This window comes from Emydura macquarii, unplaced genomic scaffold (genome assembly GCF_026122565.2).
Source record: "Emydura macquarii macquarii isolate MOO-44397 ecotype Brisbane River unplaced genomic scaffold, CSIRO-AGI_Emac_v2 contig_1146, whole genome shotgun sequence".
Classification (NCBI taxonomy): domain Eukaryota; kingdom Metazoa; phylum Chordata; order Testudines; family Chelidae; genus Emydura; species Emydura macquarii.
In genome coordinates, this window is record NW_027131283.1 from 21,242,962 (window position 1) to 21,267,483 (window position 24,522).

Consider the following 24,522-nt stretch of genomic DNA (forward strand, 5'->3'; position numbering starts at 1 on the left):
GGATAATACTTGTGTTACCAGTGAATGACTGTTTCTAAAACACTTTGTACTTCTAACACTTTCCATCAAAAGTAATATTTTTATTATTTTCATTAAACTAGCATAAAATTTGATTTTCACTGAATTTGTTGTTGGTGTAAATTTTTTCCACGTAGTTCTATAGTATATGATAAGTTTCAAAGTGAACCACTGCATGCTAGAGATATGAAATATTTCCCAAATTGGACCCTGGATCCTCTCATTCCCACAAAGAGTTCTGATTCACACAACTAGTGAAGTTGATGTCAGGCACTCAGACAGACATACACACTACAACACCATAGAAAATATTGTTTCTGGTTTTCAGCAGAGGAATGGGGATTGCATAGATTTTCATGGCGTGTTCTTTTTTTAAAAGTGCAGAACATTTCAGTTTACTGGTTATTAAAAAGAAAAAAAAATTCCAAATGTTTCTCTCAGCTTCAATATTTAATTCAGAGAAAGCTCTCCAGTGACCCACGAAACACTTTAAACTGCAAATCTTCATTTTCCAGATCCCTTCATCTCTGAATGTACCATTTAACTTCTCAATAATGAATCTGGGGAAATCTGACAGAAAATTTGAAAAGAAAAAAGATTTAAATACCAAAATAGTTATAATCAGTTACTTGAGAAAATAAGAACTGAGAAGAACTGTGAACAACAGCTTTAGGATAGTTATTATTCTAATAGGTAACTCTTCCGCTTTAAGATTTAACCTATGAATAAATAAATACTTACCTGAGTAAGGGCTGTAAAATGAGGTCCTTAATTTGTAGGTCTTCTGCACATTTTCTAATTCAACTCAATTCAAATGCTGGATTTTCTGAGGAAGAAGTGAGATTGGTTTACTCTTCTGTCAAAATTTTACAAAGGCCCAGTTACTAGAAGATATTTCCTAACTTCCATGAATAGCAATAGGTTTTAGGCACCTAAAGAACTTTGAGTAGCTGGGCCTTACTTCTTAGATTTGATTTTTATACCTAATTCCCAACAAGTGATTCATCAAGCAACACAATGATGGTTTGTGTCAAAAACGAAGAGCTGTTATCACATCCTTTCCAAACAAAAGAGCACATGGGCCAAATGTTTTGGTGGTTCTCTATACATCATTATGTAGGATGCCCAATTCTTGCTAAATTAATCCCATTCACTAACAGCTGTTGATCTGCAGTTCTGGTGACGGAACAGATATGCCAATGTGGGAGGATGGATTTGCAATAATTGGGTCCGAATTCCTCTCATACACACCAGTTTTATACTTCGGTCATTCCATTGACATCAGTGGAATTACTCTGATTTAACAGTAGCATAATTAGCCCATACTTTGCTCTATAGCTCAGGCTATATTTGAGCCTTGTTAGTTAGTTCAAGAGCTTCAGTTACAACTCAAAGTACACAACTGATTCTCTATTCATTTTGTTACTCTCAACTATTTCAAAAGGAACAGAATTAGGTACATTGTTTATTAACTTGTAATTATGAAGTATCACAGTTTCTTGGCCATTTTAAATATAAAAATTATTTATAGGATTCTACACAATAAAGTACTAGAAGTCAACAGATTCTGTTCAGGAAGCGTATTCTCAACTCTGCCTCAAATTTCCAGTGCAACAAATCACAAACAATGTTGAGCACCCTTCACTGTTTGAAATCAATGGGAGCTATAGGTGGTGCTCCCCCTGAAAATCAAGATGAGTGTTTCAAGTTCAGGACCCAAATTAGTAGGCCCTTTAAACAATTTTGGTCTTGCCTTTTTTCTCCCTTTTTGTAAAATGTGGACCCTTTTTTTTTTTTTTTGGGCAGTACCGCCTGGTGATGTTTTGAAGCTTATTTCATTAATCTTTCATTAATCTTATTTCTTAATCTTATTTCATTAATCTTTATATCAGTCTTTGGACATGGTCTTTGGACATGTTCCTCAAAAGCGCAAAGCAATACTGTATGATTTGGTATAATGAGTCTTTTGACTCAGGGAACCAAACAATTTTTTTAGTCTATTTCTGATTTTGGCGCCAGTATACTGAAAAAGTGATACTATATGGCATACCAGAAGTAACCAAGAGCTGCAAACCTGTTAGTATCCTACTTCATTACTGGTTTAACAATCAAACTAGAGTCTTGATCTTACAAAAACGTAGGCATATGCTTAGCTTTGTTGTCATGGGTAGTTCCACTGATTTAAAAAGGACTATTCATGGTACTAAAATATAGAAGTGTTCCTATTCTAGTTTATATAAGTTCTTATATAGTATGCTTATCACAGTAGTATCAGAGTGCTAGGTGTTTGAAAGATTGAGTGCTTAATGTTGAAACAGAGCATTTTATCAAGCTATTAAGTAGCAATAGATAGGTGGTGGGGGGGAGCCTTCCTCCCCCCTCCTTTTTGCATATGCAATCCGTGCAAGTTTGAGCACAAGTAGTGTCACTTTTTAACAGAGAGCTAGTAGTAGTAGAGTAGGAAATGCAACCTGCAGTTTAAAGCATTTCACAGTTGACTTTACAAAAAATGATTTGAATCATGTAAGCTGCAGAATACATACCAACAAAAGAGCAATTTCCTTTTCTTTCAAAGCACCATTTTGTATGCACCCCCACTGTATGCAGATAGACTCCTGACTTTAGCAATATATAATATAGAGACAATCCTCAGAAAATCTTTTAATTTTTATTAATCTAGGATGCATTCATTTGCTAATAATGAAGAGCTTTGTATAGTTTTCAGCTGTCCTTCTGCTCTGACTGACTAGAACTGATTTGCTTTTCTTCTGGGGTGACTTTTTTTGGTTTATTATGCTAAAGTGTCTGAAATAACATAGAATACTTCAGAAATTCAGGCATATTTTCCTGACCCTTCTTTTGAGATGGCATTATACTCGCCCTAATCCAAATTATATTACAATATTTTTTTTTTAATTAAGGCTTTTTCTTACTTAGTGCAGCAAATACGTCATGTTTTATGTTTCTTAAAGCCTCTTTAGAATTTAGATCAGTGGCAGAAATGTAATACAGGAAATAATTTGAGGTTTTTTTTAAAAATAATGTAAGGAAAGCTGCTTAAACAAATACCTCCATATGTCTATATAAAAAGTATCCACTAATGATTGCCGATTTCCTTCTATTTGAGAAAGATTTGCTAGTCAGAAGATAAAAGATATTTAAAAGATCAATGGACTAATTTTGTTTCTCTTATTTCCTTTGTTTTTAATCTTAGACTAGACAGATCCTCAACTGGGGCCTGCCTGACTGGAATTGGTCACCTTCAAGGGGGTTCACATGGGTGCAGGGCTCCTCTGCTCAGGGAAAGTCTCACTGCAATCAATAGCGATCCACTCATGTTGAAGCAGTTGCAGGATCTCCGCCTAACTCATCTGCTTGTGCTTTGATTTAACCACAAAGCAGGATACTGTAGCTGAAGAGTATGCTATAGTTCTGTTATGCACAGTAGACTGGGATGCTTCACCTCCAAAAATTCATTTGCACAATTACTTTTATTGACAAATTACTTACATGAAGTCTCTTTCCAGAGAAAATCTGGCCCTCTGAAGCTGTGCTACATTGTCTCATTTTATTGAAAATTACTGCAACAACAAAATATTTTTTAGTTTCCAACTAGTGGCAACAGAGATTATTTATGCAGTAGATTAATTTGATTAAAGAATGATAAAATCTTTGTAGTTAAATAAACTTGTAAGTCAGCACAAGGACAAGGCATAGAAGTCATATATGCTTAAAAGAGAAATAAAGATAAAATGTTTTCTAGTGCTAAAATTTAACAACTAGATTCGGTTCAAGATAAAATTCTTACCACATGTTCCCAGCTATAGGGCTTACTAAATTTCATGTCAGGATCTATCCCAAAGTCAAAGGACTGGTTTGTTTTATCTTCTTTTATGAGAGGAAAAATAGAAAGATTGATAGGGAGATATACCTTGTGGTGTTTTTGCCCCTCACTTTAGAGTCTAGTCCTCCTTTAAAATGCATTTTCCTGAGGGTTACCCTTAGGTAAAGTTCATTCCTGCTGTGAGGATGGACACAAGGAGTCTTTTGAAAGATGTTCCATGCTGTTTGCTAAAATGCTGATCAGTTTGTTCCTGCCCCCTTCCTTGCCAAAGAAGGGCTACTTGACAGGTGATTGCCCATTAACTTTGATGACACCTGGCTAAAGGCATCAGATGGCCCTTTGTTTTTCAGAAACCAGTTTATCCACTCCCCAGTCTGTTCGGTAATCACATTTCAGGTATAGTTTCAGCTTATGTTCCTAACTTTACATAGAATGTCACTACACAATAATATCATGGTGAAATGTGACCAGTGAGTTTAGTTTTCAAGTTATACCTCAAAGCATATTTTCTACAGAGATTATTACAGCAGCATATAGGGTATGAATACAGAGGTGCATTTGGTCATGGAGGGGCAATTCCTCTCCCTCCTCATCCACAGAGTTCCCCACATCAGTCGCAATTACCATAGATTTGTTCAAGGAGGGATGAATTTCACATTGTACTGTTATATTTATTACACACAGAATTAGACAGAAACTTTAGGGCCGATAGTATCATTGCAGCTGGGCTAGTAATTTTCTTGAAATGTAAACGCTGAATGTATTATTGATATAATATAAACAGAAGCACTGAAATTCCAAGTTCATTGCAGAAACCTCTGAAACCTTTAAGAATAGTGAGGTTACACATTTTATACGGCAGTCACAGGGTAACGATTGTTATGTTAAATCAGTTTAGTTTCAAAACATTGTCATATCAATGGTGTAAGGAAGCGACACTAGAGCAGACATCTCAACGAAGACTGCTTCAATAGTTAGATCCCTGTAACCTATGACTGGTTAACCAAATCAACAATGACAGTTTTGCACGTCTCTCTCTCCCCCCCGCCTCCCCTTCACTTAAGTCCCACTTCTCATACACCTCAATGGCACCAGGGGACAAGACTCTTCAAAACTGAAAGGTATTAAGTGTTTTTACTGAAAGAAATGACTGAGTCTAGTGAAATTTGACCCTGTACAGTACCTCAGAAGAGGCATCCAGAACCTCAAAGGAATATGCAAGGGAACATGTGGTGAGAATTGGGCTGTTTTTGTAGATAAAATAGATTTACATCTGTAATTAAAAGTAGATCAGTGTATTTTAATAATCCCAGGCCAAATTCTGTGCACCCCATACCATCTGACTGCATAAATTGGAATGCAGGGGGCATAAGTCTAAGCACAGCTTAGCCTTTTGTATCTGCTAGTCATTCCTTGGGCCTTAACTTTACTTGAACCTTTACTCAAGCAGAACTCTCACTGATGTTCAGTGGATTTTTGCCTGACTAAGCATTGCAGGGTTAGACTCATTTGATCTCCTAATAGAAATAATGCACTTTCCAGGTCAAAGCATGCCAACTGCATGGCACTGTGACAATATGATGACCCAGAAGTGCCCCAAGATGCCCCATTAAGTATAACAGGCTAGCAGGCACAGCAATTAGCCCAGAGGTAAATTTATTTTTAAGATAGGGTCACCTCGTCCCTCTCCCTTGATCAACACATACCCATACTCTGGTCTTGATTTTTGGAATAAAGGCTTGTTCTGAAGTTCAATCATTTGAAATGCAGTTTAAGGTATGTTATAATCTATGTTTTCAACGTTCGTGGCATATGACTTCTGGTAAATGAATAGGAGACTCTTTTCGGAATAGAACATAAGGGTAATTTATTACACTGAACAAAGTTAGACTGCCATGTAAAAGTATGTCTGGTGCATTATGGACATAGTCACATAGACCTTCACAAATATACTTCTTACAGATTTAATTGTTGACATGAGCACCCTGTGTACCAAGTGCAAGTTATTCCGTGACCTTTCATGCAGATAATGGCAGGTTCAAAAGTGGGACATTTTTATGTTTGCTGTTTATGAGCCTATTTTGCTCCCTTTGAAATCACAAAACTTGTTAGACTTAAATAGGAGTAAGTTCAATATTGCTTTTATTTAAAAGGCCAAATGCTGTAGTGACTCAGTTCTAAATTAATCAGAACTCCATAGGAGTTTTTCCTGAGTAAAGACAGTGAAAATTCAATGATGACTTCAGGATATAGGTTGGTATTAATAGTTTGCCTCATAGAAACCATGGGTAAAATCATATCTTATTGAATCCCATGTCTTCAATTCCAGCTGCCTTTTTGCCACCTTTAATTCATTCCTCTAACCATCCAAGTCTCCTATCCCCATGTCTCTCTCCACACTATCTATCCAATTTCCTCCAAGAGAAAACTGGGAAAGAATGAGGTGACTTTCCCTCACCTTCCCTTCCACCTTTTCCTCCTGCAACACTTGCCTCCTTCTCTGTCGCAGATGCAGAAGTTTCATCTGCTCACCTCCTCTAACCTTTTCACTCACCCAAATGACCCCATCACATCTCATCTCCTGATCTTTCTTGCACTTACTCTTCCCCTCCACTCACTCTTCTTCTTAACCTTTGGCTCTTTCCTCTCACAATACAAGCATGTTTCAGTCTCTCCCATCTTGAAAAAGACCCCAACCTTGAGCTTTCTTGCCTCTCCAACTACTGCCCTATCTCCCATTCCATCTCTAATCTCATTGAATGTACTGTTTACAATCACTATTTGGAGCTCCTCTCCCTCCAACTCCATCTTCCACCCCTTGTATTCCACTGAAATTTCTCTCAAAGTCTCTAATGACCTCTTTCTAGCTAAAGCTCAGAACCAGTACTCTATCCTCATTCTCTTTGATCTATCAGCTGCCTTTGACACTATTGACCATGTTCTTCTTGAAATTTTGTCCTCTTGGCTTTCATGACTCTGTCATCTCCTGGTTGTCCTGCCTCTCTAATTGCTCCTTCAGCATGTTCTTCAGAAGATACTCCTTGTTCCCCCCTCCAGTTTTCTCCAGGGATTCCACAAGGCTCTGTCCTTCCCTTTCTACACCTTATATGTGGGTAATCTCATTCACAAATGCAAGTTCAGCTATCATTTATATGCGGAGGACTCACAGATCTACCTTTCTACTTCAGACCCGTCTCCTTCTGCAAAACCTAAAATCTCAGCCTTGTGGAGGTCTAGTTGTCAGCTCAAGCTCAACATGGCTAAAACATTGTACATAAATCTCCCCCATGCCCAACCTGTTCCACTACCTCCTTTCTCAACAACTGTGGATGAAATAATCACCCTGGCCTGCCACTCAGGCCCAGAACCTGGGCATGATCTTTAATTCTAACCTCTATCTAGATCCTCACATTCAGTCTATGTCTAAATCTTAGAATTCTTTCCATGCAACATCTGTAAGATAATGGACTGCTGCTGAAAGATCAGTTTCCTAGCCTGTTGCTTTGATCATGTCACTCCTCTCTCTGAATCCTTTTTCTATTGCATCAGACGTAAGATGACTGGTAGGATGTGGAAAGTGAAAGATAATCATCTCCCATTACTACTGAGATGTCAGCTCCCATCTCTGACTGGCCCATAACACCATCATCCACTTGTTTTCCAACGAGCACCTTCATGTTTTCTCCCAGTCTTCCCCTTCCATTTGCATGTAGCTCCCTGTAAATGTTCATAAAGTCACCTCGTTATGTTTCTTCAAGCTCTCCTTTTTCCATGAGGTCTACAAAAAAATTTGACAGCAGTTAGGCCTAGGTAGGCCACTGGTGTGCAGAGACCCTCTACCTATCATGCTGACCAATACTGTCTCACATTTCCATGTACTCCCACAACTGTCTGTCTGTATCCATTTGTTGTCTCTTGTCTTATACTTTGATTACAACTCTTTGGGTCAGGGACTGTCCTTTGTTCTGTGTTTGAAGAGTGCCTAGCATCCTGGTGTCTTGGTCTGTGACTGGGACTCCTGTGCACTACAGCAATACAAATAATCAATCTGTGTTAGTATCTTGCTATAAAATCCTAGTGGAGAGAAGACGTAGCTAGATTTTAATCAAAAAGGTAGTTAGGTGAAGTCAACACTAGACCCTTCACCCATGGTTGACTTCATCTAAATAAATCTCAATTAAAACATCATAGCTGTGTCTCCATTATGATTTTACAATGAAATCACTACTGCATATTAGCTTTATCCCTGTATATACATACTTTTTTTTTTTTTTTTGGGGGGGGGGGGGAGGGGGGCAGGGAAGACATGGCCTAAGATCTAGATTGTGCCACTGAGGTACTGCCTTAAGTAGAGGGCAGTATAGCACTGCTACTCATATGCAGATTCTCACTGCAAACTTTGTTTTTATAATTAAAATGCTTCACATATTTTAGGCAGCACTAACTAAACTCATTTTTCCAGTAGTCTATATGCTTTCTTTGAACTTCTCCAAACCTTTCTTTGAACTTAAACCAAACCTAATCTGCAAACAGAATATCTTGCTTGTTCATTAATGTAGAATTAGTTCCTTTCGATATTTTGACAAAGAATTTCAAATAATTAAGCACCACTACAAATTGGATCTACTGAGGTTTCTGAAACATTATAGACATTGATGTCATTCAGGCAATAGAACAAACAGCATTTAAGCTCTTAGGTCATTGTGGAATCCTATGAAACCTTAAAGTACATTACTCTCATGTTGAGACTTCGTATGCCAAATTTCAGCTTGTCTTGGTTACTGGATGCTGTTTTTCCCTGATACTTGCCACCCTACATACATTTTGTAGCTTTAGATTAGAATAGTTGCAAAACATTTCCTTATTTCTCTCTTATTTATATAGCACCGGTCACTGTAGTATCTATTCATTAAGTAGTAATCAAAAACCATTATTATGATAAAACTAATATTTTCAGTTTAGATGTGCAGTGAAGTCACTTAAGTCAGCACCTGATTATAAAAATGTCTGTCAAAGGAATTCAGCTATCTGTAGACCAATTTCTGTAGCATTTACATTCATACAGAATTCTGGGTCTGATTCTCTACTACTTTACACCTCATGTAGACATTAAGGCCTGGTCCTGCAAATGCTTGGATTGAGAACCCCTGGTTTAAAGTTAAGTGTCCTCCCTGCCTTTCTCATATTGCTAATTAAGAGGAGAATCCCAGCTAGTTCCTGGGTAGATGGGAGAAAGTACTAGAGAGGGCCTTGCTATGGAGAATGGGTTTCCTGCATGGGAAATTTGAGAACTGCTTTAAGCAGATGAGTAGGCCAACTGAAGACAATGGGAATACTCCTGTGCTTAAAATTTCTCATGGATGTAAATGTTTTCCGGACTGGGATCTTGCAACTGAGCCAAATGGGTATAAAATTCTCCACTTACTTATCCTGGTGGTAGTGTCTTATGCTCACTTTTGTCAGGGAGAATTACAAAAGGAGCAAAGCAGATGAGATAAAACCAGAATGGCTGGATTTTTAAACATCAGAAATGCTATTAATTGCATTACTGTAGTGCCTAGGAGCTCTTCTCTTGAGTCAGACCCCAATGTGCATTAGGAGCTGTACAAACAATGAAAGACAAGTAGAACTACTGAATAAATTCAATTAATAACTTACTAAAACAATCAAGAATTCTGTTTAGGAGAAATGGATAGGATGCCAGTGCTAATCACCACCTGGAATTAACGCAGCATAAAAGTAAAATACTTGTAAGGATCATCATCTTTTGGCACACGTGAGCCCAATATATGTGCACCAGCATTTATTTAAGGGACAAAAGTATAGTGGCTATCACTTTTGTACAACTTCTGCCCTTCGTGAGATAAATACAACCTCACAAAAGAAACTGTACTTCTGACTTGAGGAACATGCATATCCAAAGGCATAATGATGAAATTAGGTATAAATGGGTGGGTAGACAGTCATCTTAAATTAAAAGCTCTTCTGATCAGAAGACCATTTCTGCATAGGCATTTGCGCAGCACCTAGCACAGTGGGGTCCTATACCAGACTGGAATCTCTGGGCACTGCATTAATACAAATATTATTGGACTAATTTATTGGACTTTGAAAACAAGATCTAGCCCATTCTGTTTCCTGTCATTCTCAGTAAAATGTTTATCAGAGCTGTAGAATGTTATTAAAATTCAGTTCAGTAGATTTGAGGCCTGTCCCTCCAGGGGAAAACCATGCTTATTCTGACTTGTTTGCTGCACAGCCATAATGAGAAGACATCATAGAATGAGTGTAAGGTCTTGTAATGTAACAGGTTCCTATTTTACACACTTCTTTTTAATTAAATGGTCTATGTCTGAGTGCTAATGTCACAGTGTGGACACTAACCAGGAAATGCCTACTAGCATCTCCCATATGAACACTTTAATAAAGAGGAAACTGCATGAGGTTTCAGGTGTAATTAATATCGTACTAAAGGCCATCTCTGATTTGACAACTTGCAGATTTGCATCCAGAACACGTTTCCCCCCCTCAGCCATTTCATGTACATTTCACTTAGAGTAATTGCAATTAAAAGGTGCTTTTTACCCACTAAGAGTGTATCACAAACTTGGAGCTAGAATTGCTGCAGGGTATTGTTTTGCCTACACACTAAATTAACAACCTTTCTTAATTTACAGAACTGTTTGACCGGTTTTGTCAACCCCCCTTTTTTTTTTCTGAAAACATACAATGTAATCCACTTTTCTCCACTAACTATCCTTCATGCATTCATCTAAGTGTTAACATATCTTCCTCTTTGTTCACATATATCTGGCTTCCCAACTGAGGAAAACACAAAGCCTCTCTTTGGAGCACCACTGATTTTAGGGATTAATTTTTAAGACCATATCCAATGAGTGGATGGCTTTAAAATTAAAAAGGTCTATGTGAAGTTTACTAGTAAAAGCTTCAAGCCTTATGGGGCAATTCTGACAAGTAGGCTGTTTGGTATTACTATACCTACTTCATTTCAAGTCCCAATTTATTTTGATTTAATATTCAGCCATTTTAAAGGGAACATTTTCATGGCTGTCTGCCGTCCTATTTGTCTGTAACTGAGGACATGGGGTGGAGTGAAGGCGTTAGATTAGATTCCTCATGAGAATGATCTTGACATTTCCTAGAAACACTGTCATGACCTGTGGGCCTCAAACCCAAGTCCATGGGGTTCATGAGAGCAACCACACTTCAAGCCTCCACCTAGCAGCATTTTGACAATGGCTTACATAGGACCCATGAAGTCCAGAGCCCTGGAGGGGCCGATTGGTCCACTGGCCCTACTTAAGCCAGCAGCAGAAACAGGAAGCATCCAAACAACTTGACTCTGGCTCCGGCTCATGAGTTTCCTGGCATCTGACCCAGCTTGCCTTGTGGTTCCTGACTTCCAGTTTATTTTCTGCCTCTGACCTCTTGATATTCTGATCTGGCCTGATTCTGGTTATCAACTCATTCTGAGCTCCCATTTGTCTCCTGGTATCCCAACTCAACTGGCTCTTGACTCCTATCTTGTGACTGCTGACTCTGGCTACTAAGCCTGGCTGCCCATGACTGAACCATGACAGCATGTTCAGACCACAATAATCCTACGAGACTGAGTCCAGAGCAAGGAGGATGGACCCAGCCACACCACCACAGCCACCAGAAGCATCAGACTTGCCCGATGGGACCCTCTGCCTCCAGGTGGATAATCAAGCACTGCAGGCCCAAATTGCGCAGCTGACCTGGGACAGCCAGCAGCTGCAAGAGCAAGTGAGGCAGCACAGGACCAATACTACTATGCTATGCTGCAAACACAGCCTGCAGTGCCTTGCCATGAACAGGGGCCTACAATACTCTTTCCCCAACAGTTTGATGGGAACTGCCAGCAGTTCTGATGCTTCATGAACCAATGCTGCCTGCTGTTTCCGATGCATCCCCAAATCTTTGCCTTGGACCAGGCCAAGGGGGCCTTAGTAATCAGACTGCTGACAGGAGATGCATTAGACCGTGCCTCCCCCATTCTGGAAAGCCATAGTCTAGTGCTGCCTTTTGCCACTTGATATCAACCATGTTCGATGGCCCGCACCAAAATCAAATGGCTGAGGCTACCCTGAGGAGACTCCAGCAGGGCAGGGCACAGTGGCCTGCTACGTTGCACACTTCTGCTGCCTCATAGCAGATACAGTGTGGAACAAAGCAGTGCAGCTGTACCAATTCCAGTGAGGCTTGCAGGAAGAAATCAAGAAGAACTGGCCCGCACAGAGATGCCTACAGGCCTAGATGCCCTTGTGAAACTTACCATCTGCACAGATCATCATCTGAGAGAATGAAGAGTAGACAAAGGCAGTTCCCTACCATTCTCCTACTCATGTACCAGGACCTCACTTTCTGTATCACCCACTGAGCATATGCAAGCTGATTTGGTTCACACCTGAAAAGGAATGGTGCCCACAGGATCACCTGTGCTTCTACTGTGGTGAACCAGGTCATGCTATCTCGGCCTGCTCTGTACAAATGCCAAGGAGATTGGGGAAACAAGCCGATCCAAGCATGGTTGGGGGAAACCAGCCTGGACCTTGAGGGAAGAGAATTTCCCCATATTTAAGTCCTCACTGAGACACAACCTGAGCCCCATCCTGGGTCTTCTCATTTGCATATGTCTATCCAGCTGTGCATACCAAGGGGACCCCTAACAGATTTCTCTTCAAGAGTCCCTAATTGATTCAGAAGCAGTGGACAATTTTATGGATGCAGCTACAGCTCAGGCCCTCCAGATTTCCCCACTACCCAAGTACAAGCCTGAAACAATTGAAACTATTTAACTTCCCGTTGTCTTTAGGTTCAGTTGTGGGGGAGACGGTGCCCCTGGAGGCAGCTATTCTGGAATAGAGAGAAATAATCCAATTCAGTGGGGTCCATTCCCTACATCTTCACCTGATCCTTGCCATCTCCTGGCTAACCCTTCATGATCTTCTCATCCACTGGTGAGAAAAGAAGTTCACCTTCCCATCAGAATTCTACTGATGGCATGGATAGGGACCAGTAAGTTTCGCACCCAGATCCAAGAAGGTTCAAGTAGGTGTAGCGAAACACCTACTGGAGGAACTATGCAGCTTCCTCCCATGTACCCTAACATGTTTGAGAAGAATGCAAAAAGGTGACCCCCACACCAGGGCTATGATTTCCACATAGAACTCCAGCTAGGGGCAAAAAGATACTGTTTGGGCGTAGAAGATATGCCATGTCAGATCCTGAACTGGCTGTGTTGAGATATTACCTCCAAGAGAACCTGGTCTGAGGGTTCATCCACAAGTTGACTTCACTAGTCAGTGGCCCATTCTTTTTTGTTAAAAAGAATGGCAGCCTCGGCCTCTGTGTTGATTACCGAGCCTTAACTCAAATAATTTGGAATTGCTACCTGCTAGTCCTAATCCTCGAGTTATTAGAGCACATGGACCACCTGCATATTTACTGAACTGGAGCTCCAGGAAGTTTACAATCTCATCCGTATCCATGAGGGGGACAAATGGAAGACTCCCTTTCAGAGAAGCTTTAGCTATGGTCACTTTGAATATTTAGTTATGGTCAGTCAGAAGGACTAATGCCCCAGCAGTGTTCCAGCACTTTATCAGTGATGTACTGAGACCTACTGGACCAATCTGTGGTGGTATACCTAGTCTGAATCTGAGAAGATATATTGATCTTCTATCTGGACCAACACTCCACTCTCATCCGCATGGTCCTGGAGAGACTATGGCAACACTAAACTCGCTAAACTCCATAAGTGGGTATTTCAAATCAGAGCTCAGCCAAATTTCTGTCCCAGAAGGAATCAAGATGGATCCATGCAAGGTCCAGGCTGTCTGCGACTGGGCATCCTCCCGCAATGTGTGAGACCTACAACATTTTTTAGGCTTTGTGAACTTTTACTCGAGGTTCATTTTGAATTTTTCAAACAACAACCTGACTCCCTCACTGGCATATTCGGAAAAATGTCCAATTCTACTGGTCGCCCAAGGCCCAGCACACATTTGAACAGCTAAAGCTTGCCTTTATCACTGCACCCAGACATGATGCACGTTTGTGTTATGGAAGCCATTGCTTCTAGCAAAGCTATCAGGGTAGTCCTCCCACAAAGGCATGGACCCAAGCAAATACTGCATCCCATTATCTACTACTCGAGGAAGCTTACCTTTGTTGAGCGAAACTATGAGATCTTGGACAAGATGCTCAAAGGCAGTCTTAATTGTCAAGAAGGGTGGCAACACTACCTGGAAGGGGCCGGTCATCCGGTCCATGAGTTTACTGATCATATGAACCTGGAGTACCTGCACAGGGCCAAGGCTTTAAACCCATGACAGCTTTGGTGGGCCCTATTTTTCTTCTGTTTCAACTTCACCTTGACCTTGAGTTACCACCCTGGAAATAGGAATGGTAAAGCCAACCCCATGTCCTGAAGATATGGCTCCAACCCACAAGGCCCCAGTCCAGAACCAATCCACTTTCTCAAGTCCCATAATTTACTCAACTCTACTCATTACCAGGACCTGCTCATGCTCATCCCCCATTGAGTGGAATTCCACTCAATGAGTTGGACTTTATCAACTAAGAACCACGTGACACCTGGGAGGCGATAATGTTGTAAGGGACCACATTCATGTTCCCCCAGGATCTGTGAGAATGGTGGCTCTTCAGCTATGCCATGACTCCATCCTGGTAGGACACTTGGTGACATCAAACCTGACCGTTAATATCCTGGTTCCTCTGGTGGTCCCATATTTTCCCCAAGATAGAGACCTTTGTCAGTTCCTGCCAGGTGTGTGCCTGCACCCATATCAGAAACCCTGTAGTCTCCTCCAACCTCTGGACACCCCATCTTGGCCCTGGGAGAACATTTCCTTCAACTTTATGATGGAACTACTAGAATCTAGTGATTTCCTACCATCCTGACAGTGGTAGATTGCTTTTCTAAAATGGCATACTTCATTCACTGCATGGGGTTACCCTCCTCAGATGAAATCTCTTGGCTCTGGATAAACAGTCAACCATCATGGCCTCCAAGATCGTCCCCTCCAATGAGTGGCTACAGTTTACTGCCCACTTCTGGCACGAGACCCTATGTCTATTAGGAGTCTACACACATCTGTCCTCTGCCTACCATCCACAGTCAAATGTCCAAATAGAAAGAATCAACCAGATCATAACACAATACATAAGATGCTACATCAACCATAACCAGAATGACTTGTTTTCACTGTTATAATATGCCGAGTTCTCCTGAAATAATGCAGGCAACACATCCACAGGCCACAGCCCCTTCTTTATCAACTATGGGTATCACACCTGACGTCACTCACAACTACCCACATGCTCCCCCAATCCATCAACCTCAGACCTCATACAACACATCCAATCACAGCCAAGGGTAGGTGAAGGGACACCTTGAAAAGGCAAAAGAGGACTACAAAAAGCAAGTAGAGAAGCAGACACGACAAAGCTTCACCTACTCCATAGAACATATGGCTTTCTACAGAACTCTGCCACACAGAAAGACTCTCTCGGAAACTAGACCACCAGTTTATTGGCCCATACAAGATTCACCGACAAGTCAACCTAGTCACCTTCAAGCACCAGGTCCCTCAATCCCGTAGAGTCTACCCCGTATTCCATGTTTCACTTCTAAAACCCTACACTGAGAACACATTTCCCCATGCAGCCCAACCACCACCCCTACCAGTGGAAGTACAAGGGTAGGAGAAACACATTGTGCACTTGATTCTAAGATCAAGCAGGGCAAAATGTGGTGCCGGATCGATTGGAAAGGTTATGGCCCAGAGAAATGCACTTGGGAACCAGCTGAAAATGTTCACACTCTTGCCCTGGTTCAGGCCTTCCACAAGCACTACCCTGAAAAACCTGGACCTATGTCTCCTGGAGGCTGCCCCTAGGAGAGGGGTGTTGTCATGACATGTCTCAAACCCAGGTCTGCAGGGTTAATCGGAGCAACCACGCTCCAACTCTCCACCTGGCAGCCTGCTGACAATGGCTTACCAGGGACTCTGGAACTCCAACCCCAGTACAAGGCTGCACATCTGAGGTCCAACTGGTGGAGCCCCAGCGCAGCTGATTGTCCTACTGGACCTACTTAAGCCAGCAGCAGGAACAGGAAGCTGTCTGAATAACTGGGCTCTACCCTGCTCTGGACTGTGTGCCTTGTGTGTGCTGCTCAATTTCCTGGCATCCTGGCACCTGACTTGTTCCTAATCTCCAGTTGGGTTTCTGTCTCTGACCTTCTGGTATTCTGTCCTGGCCTGACTTTGGTTCCCAACTTGTGGTTCTTATGTCCAGTTTCTCTTCTGCTTCTGATCTTCTGGTATCCTGACCCAGATGATCCTTGACTCCTGTTTTGTGACTGGCTTTGGCTACTAGGTCTGGCTGTCGACAACCTGAACATGACAGTGCTTTGCTGCACACCATCATCATCTTCTCCGACATTGACCAAAGAGAGATTTCAGTGAGCCATATCAACTGTCACACTGTCCCCGCACAGGCAATAATAGGATAGATAAAAGACAAAAGGAATTTCAATTACTTTCCATTGCTGTTGATACAGCAATATGTATACAGTGCATTTGTTATAAATGTCTCTCCTGTGGGGTTGTGTGTACACACGTCAAAATGAAAAAAAAAAAGTAAATCTGAATGTAGACATAAGCTTTTAAAAATTGGATAACCTAAAGAAATGAATTACTTTACATCAATTGCAACCAAATAATGGAATATTATCTTTCCTCGACATGCAGGAAGTCCAATATTGTGTTAAATGAGCTTTAAGAATTTTTATGGTTACTTCATTGTTCTTTAAAGCTCATTCTGACAGCTTCCAAAAGGAAATCGAACATGGAGGAAACATGTTATAAGAGGTTACATTAACCAAACAACTTTTTCAGGTTTAGGAACAATTCCTCTGAGCCATTTTTAAATGTACTTCAGCTCTTGCAACTTAGTATATTTCTGAAATGTTGCCATATGACTTTTTCTTAACATTATTCCTATGTAGCCCTGTGGGAGCATCATAAAAGTACAGATGACCTATGAAGAGAGCTCACAAATGGCTTCTTAGCAGATTCTCAGAAATAGTAAAGGTGGGAGGTTTTAATTGCACATTCCCCAAACCACAGGTTATGTATATATCAAGTTAGGTCAGAATGTGGAAATTAAACAGTGATAGTGTATTCTTTTCTGAACACCAACACTTCATTTCTTCGCTTTACTCATACCACACACTTTAATGTTGATTTCTATTCCACTGTTTTTCATAGAAAATACTGTTGCAATGCTCCCTAAAGCCTTCCGTGGGTCTCTTTGTAGAACTGATTTATACACCAAGTATGAAAACCATTAAAGACTCTAAAAGTGACAATTACTTTATACAGAGTACTGTTTTAGAAAAGGGCAAATTAATTCTGAACTGATTGTGGATGTGTACCTTCCATCAAAGGAGATTGAGCCATGGCTGCAGATTCTCCATAGCGCTTTCTTCTGCCAAACAGCATCACCTGGGCCTTGTTTGGATTTACATTCAACCAGATGTTCTTCATCCATGAGATGAACCGGGTCATCTTGGTGGTAGTGGTGTGGTTGTGTGTAGTGAAAGATATGTACAACTTGTATCATCCTCATGTTTTTGGTACTTGAGTCCAAATTTGTCTAACCAGTTCACCTAGCGGCTGTATGTAGATGTTGAATAGCACTGGAGAAAACTGATGCATGGCTGGTAATCTTTTGTTTTTTCTGGGAGTGAGACAAAATTCACTATGTAACACTTGTTTCAGGAGATTCTCCCCCACCCCCCCCAAAAAAAAAAAAAAAAAAAAAAACCACACACACAACACAACCAAAACAAACAAACCCTGCATAAAAAGGCTTTGAAATCTGGGGAAAAAAATCTGGACTCCACCAAAGCTCTGAAGACTTCATGAAGTTGGCTCTCAGTCTTCTTCCACAAAATGCCTACCCTAGAAAAAGTGAGCTGTGTGGGTATGAACACTCTTGACTAACTGAATAAGAAACTTGAATGGCCAACAAACTCTTGAAATTTGAGTCTCTTTATATCAAAGGATCAGAGGAATGTAGGGCTGGAAGGGACCTCAAGAGGTCATGTCGTCGACCCCCCCACCCCCGCATGCTAAGGCAGGATCACGTATGCTTAGACCGTACCTCACAAATAATTCTCTAGCCTGTTCTTAAAAACCTGCAGTGGCAGGAATTCCATAACCTCCCCTGGAAGCCTAAGATCTAGTGGGATCATCTGATGTGAATAAGTAGTGTTTCCTGTACTGTGTGTATGGGAATAATATAGGAAGACTCCCTTCTTATTAAGCTAAACTACTTACAGAGATGCTCCAAAGGCAGGTTCACATTCTTAGCTGTATACACACAGACTTCCACGTGCCTCTTCCAAAGTCCTCTTTCTCGTAGGATGCAACCAATGCTCCGATTGCATGCAGGCTGACACAAACAGGAGCATGTCTGTGTGGAAGAAATATGCAGAACTACAAGAGAGGAGTCTTTTGGATTAGACCTAAAATATCAATATCAGGATCGCTTTCTGGAAACAGCCTGTGAAGAAAACACATTTGTATTTTAAAACAGTAATTTGTGTACGAGACTGAAGAAAATAAAAAAGAGAACATTCCTGAAAATATGGCATGGATATTTAGACTTTTATAAGAACATTTTAAGGAAATTTTTTTTCAGTTTGCATAGTTGAACCTTATTGTTTCCCTGTTTTACACCTTTTCCAAGGTGTTTGTTTATAACATTCTGCTCGAACGTGAAGAATTCATCTAGCATGTGGGGGCATAAGTCCCAACCCGGAAGCCCTTATGTTGCTAATAGGCCTGGCACATCGAGCGAGCCATTTACAACTAGCAGCAGTTCAGCATAGCTCAGCTGCAGCTGCCTCCTTTTGATCCTCAAAGTCTGCACTGCACTAGAGACTGCTGCCAATGACTCAGTACTTCTCCGTGTCCTCGGAGTGGTGACTTCCCTGCCTTCCACCAGCTCTCAGATTAGTGTGCATTGAAGGCTTAATACATGGGACACCATTCTCCTTATACTTAGTATTATGACTAAGAATTTGCTAATGATGCCAAGCATAGAGCCTCTGAATCTTCACTACGTTCTCTGAATATTCCCATTCCATCCCTTGTTACATTTCCCCATACCTACAATAAGTTTTGATGCAGGGGAAAAATGGATTGACCTAGAGTCATTCGTTTTCTATAGAAACGTTAATCATTTACACACCATAATTTCAGTGGTAACTCAAGCAGTATGTTTACAGCCTTTGAAATACAAAAAGCTCTTTCAATAACTTCTTGGAGAATCCGTTTATTTTATAATGGGGAATCTGATATGCAGAGAGAGAGAGTCAGATGTTGCTGGTACAAGTGATTTTGAAATACTGTGCAAATGATTTATGTAATATGTATGATAGTGGCTTTATCGTGAAGAATTATTTCTTGTTTGCAACAATACACTAATGTTTTATATTCCATCTTTGCTATGCCATCATTTTTGCAGATAATTGCTACCGCCATTACAAAAGCCAAAAATAGATTTCTATATTATTTATTATTTACTGTGTAATACACTTTTTAAAAGCCTGACATCAGGGGGAGTTTAAATGTAAAGTAAGGATCAAATCCTAAGCTTCATTCAGAGCTATGGCTCTGGGAACTTTGGGACTATTTTCCCAGTGAGGTATATTTATTTTAATGACAAAAATGCAGTTTCTCTATTCTGAGGGATTGCTGTCCAATTCCTGGGGGATAACTGTCCCCATCACCAAAACCATCATCACAATTGGCACTAATTGGCAGCATGGTTGAAAATCTCAGCAGGATTGAATAAGCAGGGAGACAAAACACCCACTCACCCTTTGAGGTTGGCTTCTCCAAGGCAGGGTTGAGACATATTGTCATAGCAATAGAGGAAGTTTGCACTGTGATGCTATAGATAATTAGAGGATTTGAGTCTCAGAACTTATTTTCTAGAACCCTTCACAACACTGAGTTCACTCTTATTTTTATTTTAATAAAAGGAAAAACAAAAATTGTTTCCTTGAAATATCTGTAGTACACAATTCATCTTATAGAACAGCAAAGCAGATAATCCATATCACCTCTCAGTTCTGATGAATGCCTTTCCATAACTCCATGCTATTGAATCTGACCAAATTTTAGAGCCCAGCTGATGTTTCATCCTGAGACAATGTGAATTGCACATTGCTTCCCTGACTGAGAATTTAAGAATCTATTTAAGAGATTCTTTGCAGTCACTTTCTGACAGAGAATTATGGCTGGCCTTGCAGGAGTGCACTATCTAGAGCATGTACGTGGCACAGAGAACTCCCCCTCAGTACAGCACACCATTTTAGGGTACAAGCATAGTTAGGCTAGGCGCATGATGCAGGTTGCTGCCTGTATTAGTAGTTCCAAAAGGAGAACATCTGGACAGGGACCGTGTCCACCACTCCTGCACCAGCAGACCTGCACTGGGGGGTGTGGGAAGAGGGGTCATTGAGTACTGATTACATTTAACAAGATCTAGAATGTGCACTCAGCACTGCCTCCAAAATACAGCTTGAGTTCTAGGAGCCACAAAGCTATTATGAGGGATAACTGAACACGAACTTTTCAAAGAGTATATGTAACGGTTCTGTTGTGTGTGTTGGCTATCAGAGTGGCTAACAGCACTTAGCCCTTAGGAGCCCAGGGAGCACCAGAAGCATTCATAATGCTTCTCAGAGTTTCCACCAGGGCACCACACACTGCTACCCCTCACTAGCATTGATGGGGCACCGCCATGGTCCTGCCTAACACACCCTCATTCCCCCTCCACTCCCCACTATTTTCTCTCTCTCACACACACACACACACACACACACACACACACACACACACCCCAGCTCTACCTCAAAGAGCTTACAGTTGAAGTCTCTTGTATGTAAGCATTCGTAGGATCAGAGTAACTTCACCCAGCAAGGTGGTATAGCAAACAGAGGGATTGGGGGTGGCAGGATGAGGGGAACAGCGACAGGAACAGATGGTAAGGCAGAATGGCAATGTACAGAGTTTTGAGTGTTCAGGGAGCACTGTTTGTTTACATTTTTAAAAATACCAAACAATACATTATTGATGGCAATTGTCTCTACTGGTTACCTAACTAATCATAATATAGATTATACTATATAAACAGTAATATGTTATAATAGATTTTAAAATTAAATGCATCATACAGAAGGATTTTTTTCTAAAAGAGAAAGACCAAATTTGGAGTATTATCTGATCATTTTCATTTCTGCATCATAAACATTCATACCTCCCACATGTTACTTCTCCTGTCCCCACTAAGCAATTAACTATCAGGGACCTTAGATCCCATTAGAATTCATATATTTAGCTCTGTGTGTGCCCTGCTGATTCATTTATGCTACACACCAGGTGATATTTGTTTAACTAGGTGGGCTGGGAGGGGCATCCAAGAAAGAAGAAGGGAAGGAGAGAGTCAGATGTCATTAAGCAGCATTTTTGGTCTCATCAATTCCATTTATCTCCTTTCACTTTTGTGCTTATTTTCTTTGATCCCAGGGAAGCAGTTCTGAACACCAAAACAGTAAGGAGATCATACTAGTTCTTGCACCAAACCCAGGCAGTCATGTTTGCATTAATAATTTGAGTGGTGAACACCAGAGCAAAATCTGTGCAGATTCCAATTACTCTTAGTTACCCAGAGGAGCCAGGGCAGTGGCAATTATTTTAACTCTACCCTGTCTCTAACAAGAATGCATAGTATGTTATCCCTTCTAATGCAGCACAAGAAAGGATGATATAAGCTCTATCCGCACCATCCAAGCATGACAAACCAGCCCTAGAGCTTCCTTAACTGGTTGTCTGCAGATTCCCATGCACTGAAGAGTTCCCATGTGGCAGTGAGCTGCCTTCATGGCTCCTATACCTACCAAAGGGATCACATTCTAACCAGAGAGCCTGTAGGGATGTAACTTGGGATAGAACTTGGCCCACCTACTGAAAACAATCTTAAAAATAATTCATCCTAACTGTCTGCAGCACCACTAAAACTGGCACTCTCAGGGTATGTACGCACTGACGGCGGCAAATTTGCTGCCGTCAGATGGATCTATCTGGATCGATTGAGCAGCAGTGAAGACCCACTCAGTCGATCTGCAAGTCAATTCAATTAAACCACCTCCTCAAAAGGCGTAACGCTGCATCGACGGGAATGCATTTCCCATCAGCGCAGCGGAGACAGTGCGCTACAGGGAAGTTATGAAGTCAATGGGAGTTACGCAAGTTACTCTGTGTAGCTTGCGTAACTCCCATCAATTGCGGTCACATTTCTGGGTAAGTGTAGACTATGCCTCAGAGACCTGGGATAGAAAGGGCATGAAGCCTGAATTACTGTCTTCTTTAGAAACAATCCATCCAGAACAGTGCTGAAGAACATTGGAAGAATAGCAAACATTTTAATTGGATTAAGGGCCCAGTTCTGCAAAATTTACTCATAATCCCATTAGTGCATTGCTTAGTCTTTTACAAAGTCTCAATATCTGCAGCTTTCTTATTAAGAAATATAGATCCACTTTAAAGACAGAAAAGGAAATGTCTTCTGTGTAAATAGGGTGTTTTATTTTAATAGCAAAATACAGTACAAGTACAATGACAGCATGTTAATTAGGGGCCTGATCCTGAGCTCCTTTTTGACTGATGGTTGAATTGAGTTCAGACAATTTTTAGCAGGCTAGTTTGTTCAGGGCTAGTGCTGATAAGTATAAATTCCAGCTCAAGGAAACCTACTAGACCTAATAATGTAGACATACCATTGATTGTGATCAAAATCACCCCTTAACCTTCTCTTAATAAGATAAATAGATTGAGCTCCTTGTTAACCCATTCTTTAATCATTCTTGTGGCTCTTCTTTGAACCTTCTCCATTTTTTCCCCCAACATTCTTTTTGAAATGAGGACACCAAAACTGGATACAGTATTCTAGTAGTGGTTGCCAGTGTCAAATAGAGGTAATATAACCTCCCTATTTTTACCCTATATTCCCCTATTTATATCGAAGGATGACATTACCCCTTTTAGCAACAGCACTTGGGTTTATTGAAACACGTATGGTTTGATTGCTTGCTAAATTGGGCTCAACCCATATTAATTTTATTAATCTCTTAAAACAGATTGAGCAAATCATAAATAATTAATATGCAAATTTAAAATTACTGAGTATGTTTTCTTCCAGATCATTAATAAAAATATTAAATAGCATAGGGTGCAGACCCCACTAAAAACACATGAACTTGATGATTCCTTGTTTATAGATATATTTGGGAACCTTCTGGTTCAGCCAATTTTAAATCCATTTAATATATGCCATATTGATTTAATATCATCCTAGTTTCTTAATCAAAATATATCATGCAACAGCTAGTCTAATGCCTTCCACCAACACCATTGCCTTTACTAAACAATTTTGTAATTCCATCGGAAAATGATATACAAGTTAATTTGACAAGATCTATTTTCCATACCCCTGTGTTGATTGATATTAATTATATTATCTTTCTTTAGTTCTTTATTAGTTGTGTCCTACATTGGCCATTTCATTATTTTGCCAGGGATCAATATCAGGTTGACAGGCATAAATTACCTGGGTCATCTTGTTTACTCTTAAAATATTAACACAACATTAGCTGTCTTCTAGAACTTCCCCAGTGTCCCAAGACTTATTAAAAATCAACATTAACTGTCCAGAGAGCTCACCTGGCAACTCTTTTAAAACTCTTGTATGCAAGTTGCTCAGACTGTGATTTAAAAATGTCTAACTTTAATACCTGCTTGCTATGTAACACCAGCCTGAGTTAGTTACTGTTGGGATGGAAAGCATTTCATCATACGATATGAATACATCCCATATACAGACAAATACTTAAAAAAACCAAAATAAATGTTACAAACTGTTATTTACAAAGGAGACAGTCTGTGAATAAATGTAGTCATTACACTGGCAAACTTCATTATTCACAAGACAATTGTTATCCATACAGAAATGACAAAGTAATAACCTGTAGACTTTAATATAATTAAGATATCAGAACATCCAATTTTCTTCCTAGATGCTATCAGTAAGAAAACTGCTATATTTCTAAATTATAAGGTATTAGACGATGTCAACAATTCTGTTTATCTTAAAAGTTCATAGCTAAACAGGAAACATTTACTGGCAGTTACCAATCTGTTATCTACATAGTATAAGGAAATGCCAGGAGTATTTACTGTAAAGGCCTCTTCTTGCTTCACTCTTCAGGACGCTGCAAAATCCTGTCTTCTTTCCCTTTGGGTTATTGGTTGCAAAGAGTATTGATTTGGAAGATTATCTTTAGGAGACATTTTGTATACTTAAATGTTTAATAAAGACACAGTCAATTGATAAGGATCCTAATTCTTGTCTGTTTCCTCCTGGCCCTGGCTACTGCAATACAGGTAAAAGCTAACAAACAAATGGCACTACTAAGGGAAAAAAACTAAACTAATTTAGCTGAACTGTATTTGTGA

At 40.3% G+C, this 24,522-nt stretch overlaps 1 long non-coding RNA gene across 1 annotated transcript in view; it reads right to left on the reverse strand.

The window, feature by feature from the left end:
* Positions 1–387: 387 nt before the first annotated feature.
* Positions 388–24,522, reverse strand: part of LOC137152234 (uncharacterized) — a 58,170-nt gene continuing 34,035 nt past the window's right edge. Inside the window, exons 2-5 of the long non-coding RNA XR_010919497.1 lie at positions 18,277–18,502; positions 17,370–17,674; positions 760–844; positions 388–588 (exon numbers count right to left, since the gene is read on the reverse strand). This is a non-coding gene — a long non-coding RNA (uncharacterized lncRNA). The remainder of the gene's footprint in view (positions 589–759; positions 845–17,369; positions 17,675–18,276; positions 18,503–24,522) is intronic.